The 16,690-nt window shown below is 51.2% G+C and overlaps 1 long non-coding RNA gene across 1 annotated transcript; it reads right to left on the bottom strand.

Moving 5' to 3' along the window:
• Positions 1–5,882: 5,882 nt before the first annotated feature.
• Positions 5,883–14,903, bottom strand: LOC128825968 (uncharacterized). Its single transcript, XR_008442770.1, has 3 exons — positions 14,802–14,903; positions 10,327–10,391; positions 5,883–7,733 (listed from the first exon to the last, which is right to left on the bottom strand). It is a non-coding gene; the product is annotated as an uncharacterized LOC128825968 (long non-coding RNA).
• Between the last annotated feature and the right edge of the window lie 1,787 nt (positions 14,904–16,690).

Here is a 16,690-nt window from a genome sequence, read left to right as displayed (position 1 = left end):
GTCTCTCTCCCTGCAGCAGCACCTGGGCTGAGGAGGGAGAGGTGCCTCTCCCCGCCATGCCAGCTCTGGGGCTGGGCTGGGTTGGGGCCAGGTGCCTCTTCCCTGTCTGCGGGAGGTCCAGGCTGGGCTGGGTCGGGACTCGGCTGCGGCAGATCCGGGGCTGGGCTGGGGCCGGCGGGGAGAGACTCCTCTTCCTGCCGCAGCAGGTACGGGGCTGGGAGAGGGGCATCTCTCCCTGCTGCAGCCCTGAGCACCTGCACAGTGCTGAATAGGCTGCTGCATGGCCACGCAGCTTAGAGAGAATTTAGGTCACAGTGCTGGAGAAGGAGTGGGGCCACCCCCAGCCGGGGCACTGGCATGGGTCCCAGGGGGCTAGAGGAATGGAGTCCATCCCCCACTGAAGTCCCCTGCTGTGGGGAGGGGAATGAGCAGAAGATCTGCACAGACATAGGCCAGCTGGCCTGGTCCTTCTCCCTGCACTGGGGTAAGGACTCAGGGCCTGATCCAAGTCCCACTGAAATCACGGGAGACTCTGACTTCACTGGGAGCTCGGAAGGTCCCTTATGGGGCGAAGGGGACATAGGAGCAGCCTGTGCCTCGTGCTGCCATTCTGCGCAGGGGTCACTCGCAGCGAATGGTGCTAACAACAATGCGGCTGCGTCAGGGCAGGACAATGTACCTGTGAGAGGCCAGAACCCACATGGGATGTGTTAAGCTGCAGATGTTAAATGCAGGAAATTTGGTCACTCTTTTATAGGTATGTGCTGCTAATAGATGGCTTGTACAGGGTTACTAAAGTCTGTTATAAACATGTCCCAGAGGCCAGCAGCGTGTATTAGAGGTGGTTATAAGCCCATCAGCAGCCGGGGTTATGGATGGTTATTGGCTAGGGTTACAAGCCACCCACACATCTATTGGTCTCTATAATGATCTACAGCAACCAATTAACAGTTCTTAAAATATCTACTTAGCCTTCGTTAGCCCTCTATAAACCGCTTCCAAATGGAACCTTCATGCAAAGTGTGCGCGTAAAGTCGATTCAGATTCAGGGAGACCACGTAGGACTTTGTACTGCTTTCTATGGGACTCATTTTAATGCCTTATTGACACAGGGTGGCTGGCCCCTTTGAGGGGAATCAGGGCCCAGCCTATCCACAACAGGCTTCGTTAAGGAGAACAAGCCCATCTCAGCCCACCTGTAAGTAATTAACTGCCTGGGTGGCTGGTTGGCAGCTAAGTGACGAAGGAGCACCTGGACCAGCTAAACGGCTACCAGGACCCAGTTGCTAAGGGTGCTCTTAGCCAGAGGAGATCCCAGACAGACGCCGGGAGGAGAGGTCGGCTTAGCTTATAGTACATAGGGCCCAGGAGTAGGGCAGAGGGATTCTCGGCACAAGGAGGGAGCCTGCCTGAATTCTTACACAGAGCCAGGAGGAGGCTGTGGGCCGCCTGAATTTTGGAGAGGACCCGGGCTCCAAGGGTGGACGTGAGGGGCTAAAGAAGCTGTACTCTGTACAGGAGTGAATAAATAAGAGGTAAAGGGAGAATCTTGGTCGAAGTACTCTGGGCTGGGAGTCAAGCATTGCAAGAGGGAGAAAGAGTGCAGCAGGCCTGCCGGGCTAAGCCGTACCACAAGGCAGTGTGCGGGAGGGTGGCACCCCGTCACTCTTCTCTGGCCTTGGCACCCCGGTCGGGTTCTCTCTGCTAAGGGAATGCTCATTTAGCTTCCTTGACGTGTGCGTGTAGGGTGCTGTATTGCACCTCTTGCATTTAATTTCCCTGCGTTATTGTAATTGTTGGATTTAGAAGAAATGAGAAGGGCAGAGTGTTGATCTCCCATTCAGAGAGACACAGGGCCCCAAATTCCATGGCGGGGGGAACTGCCTGGGTTTCTGCAGAGTCTCCCGGGGCTGGACTTGGCTTGTGTCCATTCTCTGAATGTACAAGATCAAAGTCAAATAATCACACCCAGTTCACTTCCAACTGACCCCACAAGGCATTTCCCAGTAGTGGCCCTTTTCCCCACTCTGGGTCTCTGGCACAATGGCAGTTGTGACAATGGGAATCTTTTTCTACAGGGTGGTTCCCTCGTCTTTGACCCAGGTAATGGGTAACCTCAGCTGCTGGGTGAACCTCCCAGGCCTGCCCATCCCTGGCTTTCCTCTGCCTCCCGACCAGCCTTTCCAGAGGCTGATCCCCTTCGTGGTGTCAGCATTTGTGCCTTTCCTGAAGCACCACTCCCAGGGGAATAAAGCCCCCTGATAAACAGGATCAAAATTAGTCTGGGAACAAGAACAGGTGGCACGAAATGAGTGTTAACAATTAACAAGTGACCCTGGTTTAGCAGGGGATTTTTATTTTTTTCCCCACAAGATGCTGTCAAATCTGCTGCCAGACTCCAGAGAGAGGTGATAAAGGCAGAGGTGAAGGACAGAGAGCAGCAGACTTGCTTACACAAGGCTTAGTCGCTTTACCATCAAGGTGTCAGGGGCTAGGCTAACACAGCACAGTTTCTCCGAGCTTCAGCTAACCTGGACAGAGAGTGACAGGGATGCAAAACCCCTGATGTTCTCGCCAGGATGGTCAAATATGTCCAGTCAGACTGGTTTTCCCCAGGATGGGGGCGTGGGCAGAGGGTGAAATTACAGATTCCACCCCCCTCATTTCAGAACTCCGAGGCCAGGACCCCTCTACACATCAGGAGATTTTAAAACTAATACAATTTGCTGGATGATTATTGAGCCTTCTAGGGGGGGTCCCATTTCTGTGCCACTGCCAGAGCTAGAAAATACTTCCCCAGCTACGGCTTGGTGTTTGAAATGGAAGCTGGGTATCTCTCAGAATCACATGACTCCAGGAGCTGGGGGCTTTCCGAAAAACACCGACTCGTGCTACAGCCAGGAGAGTTGACAGCACTGGAACCTTGTGGAGTGTGCTGCCCCCCTCCCTGCACACTTGCCTTCCGTCTCCAGCCTGGGGGGCTAAGCTCAAACCAGCCATGGCTGCCAGAACTAGAGCAGAGTCTGAGCGTGATCTTCATGCACCAGGAGCAGATGGTGTGATGGTTGCGCTTCTCTGCCATGGCGTTAGCAGCAGAACCCTGATGCAGGTCATTAGATCCCACATCCCTTAAAGCCAGGAAAATGGGGGCATTGCTTGCTGTATGGCCATGCAGCGCAGCCTGGTCTACTCTAATCTGCTATAGACAGGCATGTATGCAGCATGCTCCTGTGCTCTGATCTTCGTCTGCCCCAAGGGGAAGATGTTGTCCCTTTACTAGCTGTGTGGGCCCCAATTCTCCTCTCTGTGACATGACTGGAGTAATTGCAATGTACAATTACAGCAGGGGGGAGGAGAGCAGAACCAGTGGACCCAGCCAATAGCACCGTACTGAGGGCCTTGCCAGAGTTAAACTGCACCCCTGGGTGGCTTTTCGGCACCTCGCCATGACCTGCCCTTAGCATGAGAAGCCTCTGCCTGCTGTGGAGCAGCTCCCTGCAGCCTCTGGCAGCACCGGCCCTGCCTTCCAGGCCTGCATCGACCTCGCTCTCTCTGTGCAGGCAGTGACAGGTGCACAGTAACCCCCGAGTGCCCTGCAGCATCCAGCCCCTTCTCCACTGAACCAGGCCTGCTGTTCCCAAGGGAGCAGCTGGTGAGAGTCAGCTCAGACCCAACACCAAGCACCACAACACCGAGCTCTATGTGACAGGTTGGACCCCTGTCCGAGGTGTCACCTGATGTGCTGGGGTCTCACTGAGCCCACCCTTTCCACCAGCCTGGGTTTCCTCACCCTGTTCTGCTGAGTCAGGCCCTCAAGCCTCCTCCAGCACACACACAGGTAGGGACACACCCAGCTGCAAATGGAGAGAGACACTGAGATCAGCTCTGCGTGGGAGGAATCAGCTCGGGGATTGCCCAACACTCACATGCACACATCCTTTGGGGGATAAACCCCAAATAATATTGTTTTGCACTGTTTCAGAGCAAGCTCATTGAGAGAGCTATGCCCAGCTTTTTGTCTCCCCCCCCCCAGATATGACTTGCACAAACTGGGTTCTGAAATAAACAAGAAATAAGTTTATTAACGATAAAAGGTAAATGTTAAGTGAATATAAGGGACAGCAAACAGAACAAAGCAGATTACTGAGCAAAGAAAACAAAACGAAAAAACAAAGCTTAATGCCAAGTATCAGGGGGTAGCAGTGTTAGTCTGTATTCATAAAAACAACGAGGAGTCCAGTGGCACCTTAAAGACTAACAGATTTATTTGGGCATAAGCTTCTGAAGAAGTGAGGTTTTTTTACCCACGAAAGCTTATGCCCAAATAAATCTGTCAGTCTTTAAGGTGCCACCGGACTCCTCGTTGAAACTAAGCTTAATACACTCAAGAAACAGGTTACAAAATGTAATTTCTCACCCTAAATGTTGTTTTAGGCAGGTTGCAGAGTTTCTGTAGCTTAGAGTTTCAGTTATTTCTCTTTACAGACTGGATTCCTGTCTCAGCCTGGACTCAGACCCTGCCGCTGGGTGTTTTTAGCCATCTTCCTTCTTGGACAGGGAGGCAATAGAGAAGAGTCCTGATTGATTTACTCCCCAGCCTTAAATAGAATTTACACAAGGCAGGAGCCCTTTGTCACCAGTGGAAAAATACCAGCAGAGTTCAAGGTGGTTCTCCGTACCAGGTCACATCATCAAATGACCCCGCAGTGTCAAAGCAACAACCCAGGAAGCTCCTCAGGATGGTGGGAGATTAGCATCTCCAAAGTTCTATTGTCCTTTTTAAATGGCTCATTCAGGCTGATTGCCTACTGTCGTTCCCCCAAATACACATATAGTTGTAATTGTTAAATAGTCAATATTTCTAACCTCAGATACAGAAATGATATGTGTATACAAATTGGATAATCACATCCAGCAAATCATAACCTTTCCAGTGAAACCTTACATGGCCCATCTTGCATGAAGCATATCTTAGTTATGCCATATTCATATCATAATATTTCTATGATAAATATGGGGTGTAATGTCACAAAATATTTATAGTGAAAACAAGGATATGTTAATACCACAGAACAGACATTCAGGTGACAGTGAGTAAGAATATTGCAAACAAATGGTTCCATATGAAACAAAATCATAACACGCCTTTTTGAGACTAAACCTAACTAACGAGTTATCCTCTCGTCTAAAGAAACTCATCTCACCCAAAGATCTATCCAGCGTTCTCAGCCAAGCCTGGTTGAGATCCCACTTTCAGGAAGCAAATTTGCTGTCCATTTACTGCCTAGGTGAGGGATGCCAGGGTGTCGTCTTTATCCCCCCAAAAGAGTAGAGCAAACCTGTGATGTGCACCTCATGTATAAGTAGGGGCATTGCCAGCAGATCAAGGGACATGATCATTCCCCTCTATTGGACATTGGTGAGGCTTCATCTGGAGTATTGTGTCCAGTTTTGGGAAAGAGTCCAGCGGAGGGCAACAAAAATGATTAGGGGTCTGGAGCACATGACTTACGAGGAGAGGCTGAGGGAACTGGGATTGTTTAGTCTGCAGAAGAGAAGAATGAGGGGGGATTTGATAGCTGCTTTCAACTACCTGGAAGGGGGTTCCAAAGAGGATGGATCTAGACTGTTCTCAGTGGTACCTGATGACAGAACAAGGAGTAACAGTCTCAAGTTGCAGTGGGGGAGGTTTAGGTTGGATATTAGAAAAAACTTTTTCACTAGGAGGGTGGTGAAGCACTGGAATGGGTTACCTAGGGAGGTGGTGGAATCTCCTTCCTTAGAGGTTTTTAAGGTCAGGCTTGATGAAGCCCTGGCTGGGATGATTTAGTTGGGAATTGGTCCTGCTTTGAGCAGGGGGTTGGACTAGATGACCTCCTGAGGTCCCTTCCAACCCGGATATTCTATGATTCTATGATAGGGTTCTCCCCCACTTTAAGAACATAATTTTCCACCTACATACATAACTCCTTACACAACATCTGTATGTGTGTTTTGCGATGATACTGGTGAGATGTGGGCCACAGGCTTTCACCTGAGACGTTCCAGGACACACTTTGGTGAACTAGAATCTAAAGGCTGGACTCAATAGACGCTGCAGCCCCCTGCACCCTCTCTCTGCCCTTTGCCAGTTGGCATTGAGAGGTTCCTGGGTCACCCCTGGGATATCTGGATCTAAAAGCACAAGCCTCTCCTGCCTGAGTTAAATGATCGAGCTGTGTTAGCTAAGGTTGTAGCAGGCCTCTGAAGCCCTGTCTGTGGCCCAGTCACCACTAGAGAGGTATAGAGTGAATGGGCATTACCCATTGGACACGAGGGCTCAGATCCTCAGAGGTGTTTAGGCACCTAAGTCCCATTGATTTTAAGGAGAGTTAGGCACCTGAATACCTTTGAGACTCTGGGTCTAGTGGGCTAAGGTGACTGGAGACTAGGAACAGCTGGTTTCTTGTGTCTTGCTGTGCTGCTGATTTCCTGTGTGTCCTGAGCCAGCCCCGTTCTGTGCCTCAGTTTCCCCACCTGTACGGTGGGGATGATATTTCTTTACCTCCCGGGGGCTGTGAGGATTCGTTTGCTAACACTTCCATGATGCTAGGAATTGTGGCCCTCTCCGTCCGTCTCTTGAATTTCCTGCCCTCTATTGACTGCTCCTTGGATTGACTCCATCTCTAATCAGGAAAGGGAAATAAACATGACCCTGCTTTCCCCATGGCTCTGCAGTTAGTGTACAAGAAGGGGAATAAGCTACATCAGTAAGATGCACCTTTATACCAGCCCCTCTGGCTCCCCATTAGGGGTGGTAGTGGTACAACCATTTCAGTCAAAAAGCCACATCCCTAACCAACATAGTTACACTGGTGCAAAACTGTGCATAGAGCAACTAAATACCAGCGAGCCGCCCTCAGAGTACAATCAGCCAATAAGAGTTTAGCAGATGATGTAACATCTCTACCTTGTTTCATTGGCTGAGCCTGTCCTAAGCCACTAAGATTCATTAATGCATTATGCTTTGGAATGCCCTACTTCATAGGCGCTGGAACTAGGGGGACTGCCACACCCCCTGGCTTGAAGTGGTTTCCATCCTATCCAGGGTTTACAGTTTGGTTCAATGGCTCCCAGCACCCCACTATTCACATTGTTTCAGCGTCCCTGCCCTACCTGAGAGGCAATTACAGCTTTACAGCTCTAACGACACTGCTCTTCTGAGCAAGTTCCGGCTGGAAACTTAGGATACTCTGGTTTAAAATTCTAATTGGGGATTACAGCTTCTGGGCCTCTCCTTTAGAGAATTGCAGAGAAAATTCTTCTCTTTGCCTGGCTGGAGCACATCAATTTTTCCAGAATGCCCTTGCCTCAATGTGAAGTTACAGGGTGCTAAGCTGCAGGCTTCATGCAGGACAGAGAGGTGTGAGTGCAACCACTGGCTCCAGCATGGGGTATAGATTCTCTCACCCCCATCAAACAGTAGCAGACCCTGGGACCTTGCAAGTCATTTTCTCGTTGGAGGAAAATAAGTGAAGAGTCTGGGTTTTCCCTTAGTGTAACTTGTTTATTTACACATCAGCCAGTCCTAGAAGAGCAGTGGGCCCAAACAGCATGCAGACAATCCCCTTTCAGTAATCTCAGTCAAATACCAAGGATTTTCAGAAAGCCTTTGACAAGGTCCCTCACCAAAGGCTCTTAAGCAAAGTAAGCTGTCATGGGATAAGCGGGAAGGCCGTCTCATGGATCGGTAACTGGTTAAAAGATAGGAAACAAAGAGCAGAAATAAATGGTCAGTTTTCAGCCTGGAGAGAGGTAAATAGTGGTGGCCCCCAGGGTCTGTACTGGGCCCAGTCCTGTTCAACATATTCATAAATGATCTGGAAAAGGGGGAAAACAGTTGAGTTGGCAAAATTTGCAGATGATACAAAACTACTCAAGATAGTTAAGTCCCAGGCAGACTGTGAAGAGCCACAAAAGGATCTCACAAAACTAGGTGACTGGGCAACAAAATGGCAGATGAAATTCAATGTTGATAAATGCAAAGTAATGCACATTGGAAAACATAATCACGTCTATACATATAAAATGATAGGGTCTAAATTAGCTGTTACCTCTCAAGAAAGAGATCTTGCAGTCATTGTGGATAGTTCTCTGAAAACATCCACTCAATGTGCAGGGCAGTCAAAAAAATGAACAGAATGTTGGGAATCATTAAGAAAGGGATAGATAATAAGACAGAAAATATCATATTGCCTCTGTATAAATCCATGGTATGCCCATATCTTCAATACTGCATGCAGATATGGTCACCCCATCTCAAAAAGTTTTATTGGAATTGGAAAAGGTTCAGAAAAGGGCAACAAAAATTATTAGGGGTATGAAATGGCTGCCGTCTGAGGAGAGATTAATAAGACTGGGACTTTTCAGCTTGGAAAAGAGATGACTAAGGGGGGATATGACAGAGGTCTATAAAATCATGACTGGTGTGGAGAAAGTCAATAAGGAAGTGTTATTTACTCCTTCTCATAACACAAGAACTAGGGGGCACCAAATGAAATTAATAGGCAGCAGGTTGAAAACAAACAAAAGGAAGTATTTCTTCACACAACACACAGTCAACCTGTGGAACTCCTTGCCAGAGGATGTTGTGAAGGCCAAGATTATAACAGGGTTCAAAAAAGAACTAGATAAATTCATGGAGATAGGTCCATCAATGGCTGTTAGCCAGGATGGGCAGGGATGGTGTCCCTAGCCTCTGTTTGCCAGAAACTGGGAATGGGTGACAGGGGATGGATCACTTGATAATTACCTGTTCTGTTCATTCCCTCTGGGGCACCTGGCATTGGCCACTGTTGGAAGACAGGATACTGGGCTAGATGGACCACTGGTCTGATCCACTGTGGCCGGTCTTATGTTTTTATGAGCAAAGCTCCCTCAAAAACTGACTCTAGTTTCATAGATTCTAAGGCCAGAGGTGAACACTGTGGTCATCTGGTCTGATCTCCTGCATAACACAGGCCAGAGACCTGCCCCGAATTAATCCGTGTTTGAACTAGAGCAGAGCTTTTACGAAAACACTCAGTCTTGATCTAAAAATGGCCAGTGATAGAGAATCCACTGGGACCCTTGGTAAATTGTTCCAAAGGTTAATTACCTTCATTGTTACAAAAATTATGCCTTAATGCCAGTCTTAATTTGTCTCATGTCAACTTCCAGCCATTGCATCTCCTACCTTTGTCTGTTCAACTGAAACATAGGCGCCAACTCCATGGGTGATCCAGGGGCAGGGGTGCAACTGGGCAGGAAGAGGCAGGATGGGGGTGGGGACTTGTGGGAAGGGGTGGGCAGGGCCGGTGTAACCACTAGGTGAACTAGGCGGCCGCCTAGGGCGCCAAGATTTGGGGGCACCAAAAAGCGGTGTCTGGCATCATGGGAGTCAGCTGAGCAGGGCAGGGCAGGGAGCGAAGCCTCCATAATAAACCTGCCCCGGCAGCGAGGGGTGCCGCGCAGGATGGTCAGTGGGAGCCTGTGGCAGAGTGAGGAGATAGCCAGCCAGGCGCGGCGACCAGTGCGGCCGAGGGACAGAGCCGTTGGGGGAAGCAGGACACGGTCCTGAGCTCAGGTGAGCTTCGCCCTCCAACGTGCCTCACCTGGGACTGGACACAGCCGCCTCCTGGGGCGAGGGAAAGTGAAACTAAACCCCGCAGCGCGACGGAGGGGAAAGGACTGGCACAGGTGCTGCTTCCATACACCGACCCTCCCTCGGTGGCACTGTGCCAACGCGGGGAGCCGGCCCTGATCCTGAGGGAGATCCTCACCTGCTCCCTGGGAGAGCCCGGCTCTGCCCACCTTGCCCCAGGGTCCCCCCCAGAGGGCGAAGTACTCAGAGCCTGAGAACATTTAGAGACCCTGTGAGCTGGGGGCATTCTCAGCCTACTCCTTGCTCATAGGTTCCCCCGGGCCAGAAGGGACCGTTGTGATCATCTCCTCTGACCCCCTTGTATTCATTCTAATGAACAATGCCACATTATGCAGTAGTCATTTTTGAAAGTTTATAATAAGCGATGGTCCGGGGGGAGGGGATGGGGAGGGAGGAGACAAGGTGGAAGTTTCGCCTAGGGCGCAAAATATCCTTGCACCGGCCCTGGGGGTGGAGTGGATGGGGGCAGGGCCCAGGGCGGAGCGGGGCGGGAAGAGGCGGGACAGGGTGGGGGCTTGGGGAAAGGGGGCAGATGGGGCCTGGGGCAGAGCGGGGGGTTGAGCACCCCCCACACCCAGAGGAAGCCAGCGCCCATAGACTGAAGAGCCCGTTATTAAATATTTATTCCCTGTGTAGGTACTTACAGACTGGGATCAAGTCATCCCTGAACCTTCTCTTCGTTAATGTGAGCAGTTTGAACTCCATGAGTCTAGTGGGAGAGATTAAGGCAGAGAAAACCCCTGATACTTGCAGCAACTTCCCCTGAAAAGAAAGAGCATCACGAACCTATGGCCATGCAGCATTTCACAGTCTCCCAGGCTGGGACAAGGACTCTTCATAACTGCATTTTCCATGGAACACTGCAGAGGATGCATTTCTCAGCACCCTGTGAAGATCTGTGCTAGGGATCAGGGGATCGATGGAACCATTTCATAGAATCATAGAATATCAGGGTTGCAAGAGACCTCAGGAGATCATCTAGTCCAACCCCCTGCTCAAAGCAGGACCAATTCCCAACTAAATCATCCCAGCCAGGGCTTCGTCAAGCCTGACCTTAAAAACCTCTAAGGAAGGAGATTCCACCATCTCCCTAGGGAACCCATTCCAGTGCTTTACCACCCTCCTAGTGAAATTTTTTTTCCTAATATCCAACCTAAACCTCCCGCACTGCAACTTGAGACCATTGCTCCTTGTTTTGTCATCTGCCACCACTGAGAACAGCCGAGCTCCATCCTCTTTGGAACCCCCTTTCAGGTAGTTGAAAGCAGCTATCAAATCTCTCCTCATTCTTCTCTTCTGCAGACTAAACAATCCCAGTTCCCTCAGCTTCTCCTCATAAGTCATGTGCTCCAGACAGTAGCGTAGCTGGGAGAGAGCGGGACAGCTCCCCCACTGAGCACAAGTGGAGCCTTGTCAATTTCTTGGCACCTTTTTACTCACCCGGCAGCACTCCGGGTCTTCGGCGGCACTGAAGGACCTGCCGCTGAAATGCCGCTGAAGACCCACAGAGCTAGTGAAGGTCTCACCACCGAGATGCCGGCGAAGATCCGGATGCCGCCGGGTGAGTAAAAGCACCGCCCCGTCAGTAAAAGCGCCGCAGCGGTGGTGCCTTTTTTTTATTACTCCTCCTGATCCTTCCACCTGGCTACACCACTGGCCCCAGCCCCCTGATCATTTTCATTGCCCTCCACTGGACTGTCTCCAATTTGTCCACATCCCTTCTGTAGTGTGGGAACCAGTACTGGGTGCAATACTCCAGGTGTGGCCTCACCATTGTCGAATAAAGGGGAATAATCACTTCCCTCGATCTGCTGGCAATGCTCCCAATATGCCATTGGCCTTCTTGGCAACAAGGGCACACTGCTGACTCATATCCAGCTTCTTGTCCACTGTAATCCCCAGGTCCTTTTCTGCAGAACTGCTGCCTAGCCAGTCAGTCCCCAGCCTGTAGCGTTGCATGGGATTCTTCCTTCCTAAGTGCAGGACTCTGCGCTTGTCCTTGTTGAACCTCATCAGATTTCTTTTGGCCCAATCCTCCAATTTGTCTAGTGTCACTCTGGACCCTATCCCTACCCGCCAGCATATCTACCTCTCCCCCCATCTTAGTGTCATCCGCGAACTTGCTGAGGGTGTAATCCATCCCATCATCCAGATCATTAATAAAGAAGTTGAACAAAACCGGCCCCAGGACCGATCCTTGGGGCACTCCGCTTGATACCAGCTGCCAACTAAACATTGAGCCGTTGATCACTATCCATTGAGCCCAACAATCTAGCCAGCTTTCTATCCACCTTATAGTCCATTCATCCAATCCATACTTTTTAAACTTGCTGGCAAGAATACAGTGGGAGACCGTATCAAAAGTTTTGATAAAGTCAAGATATATCATATCCACTGCTTTTCCCATATCCACAGAGCCAGTTATCTCATCATAGAAGGCAATCAGGTTGGTCAGGCATGACTTGCCCTTGGTGAATCCATGTTGACTGTTCCTGATCATCTTCCTCTCCTCCAAGTGCTTCAAAATGGATTCCTTGAGGACCAGGGCTCGTCAAATAAGTTGTTCACGGAACATAACGGTAATTTCTTCAGTTTGGTAGAGCGCCTTGGGAAATACAATGATGTCATGCCTGAACACCTACGTCGAGTAGTTCATAAAGAAGTTATGGACCATTACTTATGGCAAGGAAGGTGCTTGATAACGTATTAATGGGGCTCGGCAAAGTGAAGTTCTACGCCATAATAATGGCCTGCACTCCCGACATTAGTCACAGTGAAAAGATGTCATTTACAGTAAGATTTGTTGATGACAAGGACGGCTGTATCCAAGTAAAGGAACACTTTGTTTCCAGTCTGTGGACGACTCTACTGGAAAAGGTCTAACTGAACTGTTTATGAATGTTTTGAATGAGACTAAAATAAAGCTTCAGGGCTGCTGCAGCCAAGGCTACAACAATGGTGTGAACATGAAGGGCAGTGACAGTGGCATCAGGCAAGGATCCTTGTGTTGAATCCAAGAGCTTTTTTCATGCCTTGTGGCTGCCATTCCCTCAACCTGGTTGTGTCAGATGCAGCATCGTCTTCTTTAGATTCAGTATCTCTCTCTGAGTACTGCAAAGGACGTATGTCCTGTTTTCAGCACCAGCTATTAGGTGGAAGATCCTCACGGACAACGTTATAAATCTGACATGAAGCCGTTAAGTGACACTCGCTGGGAAAGCTTCATTGACAGCATAAGGCCAGTGAGGCACCAAGTGACTGTGGCTTACGATGCCCGGATGGAACTGGCATAGTCAAGTAAAGCCAAGGCCAGAATCCGACACGAGGTGCAAAGCCTGGCAAACCAGATCACTGACTTCAAATGTTTCATCTCAGTTGTGGTTTGGCCCAATATCCTGTTCCAAATAACCATTGTACACAAGGCATTACAAACTCAGTCGATGGACATCGCGACCGCTACTACTTTGATGAGAAGCTGCCTTGATTACATTGTGGCCTACAGAGACAATGGATTTGAAGATGCCATCACTGCTGCCAAAGAAATGGTGGAAAACTTAGGAGTTGAGTCTGTCTTCAAGGAAACTCGTATTCATCAGAAGAGACAGTTTGGTTAGAAGGGCAGAGATGAGGTGCTGGGAAGCTCAGAAGAATAATTCAAGGGTGAGATTTTTTGCTTCCTCGCTGAAACTGCTCAAGTGTCCATCAAAGAAATGTTTGGACAAATGAAGCAGCACAAAAAGACCTGGGGGAGTTTATATGACCATAGTAAGTTGACAGCGGACAGGAAAACACTCCTGAACAATTGTATGAACCTTCCCCAGATGCTGACACATGGGGAATGTTTGGACATCAATGATAAAGACCTCTATGCCAAATTGGACTACATCTGTCACATTTTGCCACACGGGAAGTGCTCTCCATTCCACAAATGGTAAGCCCAGCTTTTCGAAGCTCAGGCTCATTAAAACATCTTTGATCAACAATGACTGACAAGAGACTGACATTGCTGGCTATTTTATTGCTTGAAAATGCCATTGGTCAGTCTGTGCTTCAGTTTGTGAGGGCAAAGGCGAGAAAAGCGACCTGTTGAACTAAAGGACTCAGGCAGTCATTACTGTAACACTATTTAATGCTGGTCCACCCAATGTCGATGCACAGTTCAATTTCTTGATGTCGGTACATTTCACTTATTCTTAAAATTTAAAAGTTTCTATAAGCTTAGAAGAAATGATTTTTTTATTTGCTCACATATGGCATGACTAACTAGAGATGTACAGATCCTAGCGTGCAAATTTATCATCTTATACAACAGGGATGACCCATCCATGCAAATCGTGCATCAAAGTCGTGAAATGGGCTACAAATATAATAAAATATAAGGTATTCAAAAGTTTAACAAAGGGAGGGTGGGACACCATGTGGTCCTCCGCCGACCCTGGTCCTGTCTACACCACCACAGACTCAGGACACTGCCTCCCTGCAGCCTGTGCCAGCTGGAGAACTCAGCACCTGGCTGGGGATCCCTCGGCTGCCAAGTCAGCCTCTGCAGCAGCGCAGGAGGAGGGGGGGATTGCTGGAGGGCAGAAAAGATGAGTCCCCAGCACCAGCCTGCCAGTCACCATGGGGCCAGCTGGTGTCAGCCAACCTAGCTCCACTGGCTGCAGCAGGGCTGTGCTTAGGGTGACCAGACGTCCCGATTTTATCGGGACTGTCCTGATATTTCCTTGTTTGTCCCGCGTCCCGACCAACGTGTGGCATCAGGCAAGGATCTCCCGGGCCTCCCTCCAGCGCTTGCAGAGGAAGGGTTGGGTTTTTTTTTTTTGCCCCCCCTTCTCCCACCCCCGCGTCACCCTCCCCCCCTCCCCCCGGGTCCCGATATTTGACTTGGGTGATCTGGTCACCCTAGCTGTGCTGGTTACAACAGCGAGGGTCTGGTTTGGCCCAGAGGTACCAGTGCCTCTGTGTCACTAGTGATGACCCAGTGACACAAAGTACAGACCCAGCCTCTAGTCCCAGCTCTCACCACTCACGCTAATTGCAGAGGCAGGGCCCTGCGCACTGGCGAGGATAAGACAGTGCTGGGGGGAGTAGCTGCTGGTGCAGATGTCAGTCAACTCACCCTCATGGCCTCTTGTAGCTGCCCCTGCTGTCTCCCAGAGGAGAGCTCTTCCCCCGCTCCCTGCATCAGCCCTCAGCTCCCGGGGCAGGTTCTCAGTAACGTCCTGCACTGGTGCCCCCAGCCAATGATGTAGCAGGGGTCCATGCCACACCCCTTCTCTGAGGCCCCACCCCCACTTACTCCATCCCCCCCTCCCCCTGTTGCTCGCTCTCCCCACCCTCACTCACTCACTCACTCACTCATTTTCACAGGGCTGGGGCAGGGGATTGGAGTGCGGGGGGGTGTGAGGGCTCTGGCTGGGGGTGCAGGCTCTGGGGTGGGGCCAGGGATGAGGAGTTTGGGGTGTAGGAGGATGCTTTGGACTGGGACTGAGGGGTTCGGAGGGCGGGAGGGGGATCAGGGCTGGGGCAAGGGGTTGGGGCAAGGGGTGGGGGGCTCAGGGATGCAGGTTCCAGGCGGCGCTTACCTCAAGCAGCTCACAGAAACAGTGGTATGTCCCTGTCTCTGGCTCCTACGCAGAGGCACGACCAGGAGGCTCTGCGTGCTGCCCCATCCGCAGGCACCGCCCCTACAGTTCCCATTGGCTGAGGTTCCCAGCCAATGGGAGCTGCGAGGGTGGCACTTGGGGCGGGGGCAGCATGCAGGGGACCCCTAGCTGTTCCTATGTGTAGGAGCCAGAGGGGGGACATGCTGGCTGCTTCCTGGGAGCTGCGCAGTGCAGAGGCTAGCAGGGAGCCTGCCTTAGCCTCGCTGCGCCGGGCCACCAACTGGACAGTCAACGGCCCAGACAGCGGTGCTGACCGGAGCCGCCAGGATCCCTTTTTGACCGGGTGTTCTGGTAGAAAACCGGACATCTGGTCATCCTAGGGCAGAGTCTCTGCTGAAGGCAGAGCCTGCTCCAGCCAGCAGGATGGGCACTGGGTCGGCTCCTCTCTTCACTGCACCAGGGGAAGCCACTCCCTTGAGGCAGTGGGGTGAGAGCAGCATGAGTGAGAGCAGGACCACCAGGAGTCACTGGTCCTCTGCAGGGGATCTCGAGGTGTCCAGGGGGCACAGAGACCTGCCCACGGAAGTGCTCCATGCACTGGCAAGGGAAGGGAAAGGGACCCTGTTATCTACCACCAGCTGCCGGCTGAATGGCCATCAGCGGCCTCAGCATCATGGCCAGAGTCACCTGGCAGAGCCCGTCTGGGCCCTTAATGGCCCCTTTATCAGCAGGCCTTGGAGCAGGTGTCAGAACATCCTGGCTTATCGCAGGGAGGCCCAAGGACGCTTTGTTTACCTGGTTGGGGGCTGGTGCCCAGCCTTGTTTATATGGCCTTGGGGGAGCCTGTGATTGATTTCCCCTGCAGTAAGAGCTGATCCCCATCCGTGGCTAGGCAGCCGGCCTGTGGAAGAGGAAGGGGCAGGGCTCTGAACGCACACCTGGCCACTCAGCTCAGGTGCCTCAGAAGGGGACACTGGGGCCTGCCTGTGCGGTGCTGAATCCTGCAGCTTTAGGGGACGCTCAGTGGTGCTGGGAATCCAGCCCAAGTTGTCTCCAGTTGCATCCTAAAATGGAGTCACCCCAAATCAGTGGCTCCGTGTGCCAGTCTGTGCCGAAGGCAGCGCTGCCAATGCGAGGAGTTGGCAGCCAGTGGGGGGAGACCGACGGGGGCCGGATGATGTGATGGGACAGGGGGCTGCTCTAGCAGCTTGACCTGAAGGTCCTGGAGCCTGCTGTTAGTGACCTGGCCCCTGCAGCTCTCCTGGAGCGGGCTGGAGCCCAGAGCTGGAGGGACCTGCCCAGCACACTGCCTGTCTGCAGAGAGAGGTTCCGGCTGTACTCTTCTTCTGGCCCCTGGAGGGCACCCTACGCACACAAGTGCTCTCTTCTCACTGGTGCCATG

Source organism: Malaclemys terrapin, chromosome 19 (genome assembly GCF_027887155.1).
Source record: "Malaclemys terrapin pileata isolate rMalTer1 chromosome 19, rMalTer1.hap1, whole genome shotgun sequence".
Classification (NCBI taxonomy): Eukaryota; Metazoa; Chordata; order Testudines; family Emydidae; genus Malaclemys; species Malaclemys terrapin.
This window is presented reverse-complemented; position numbering and strand designations above follow the sequence as displayed.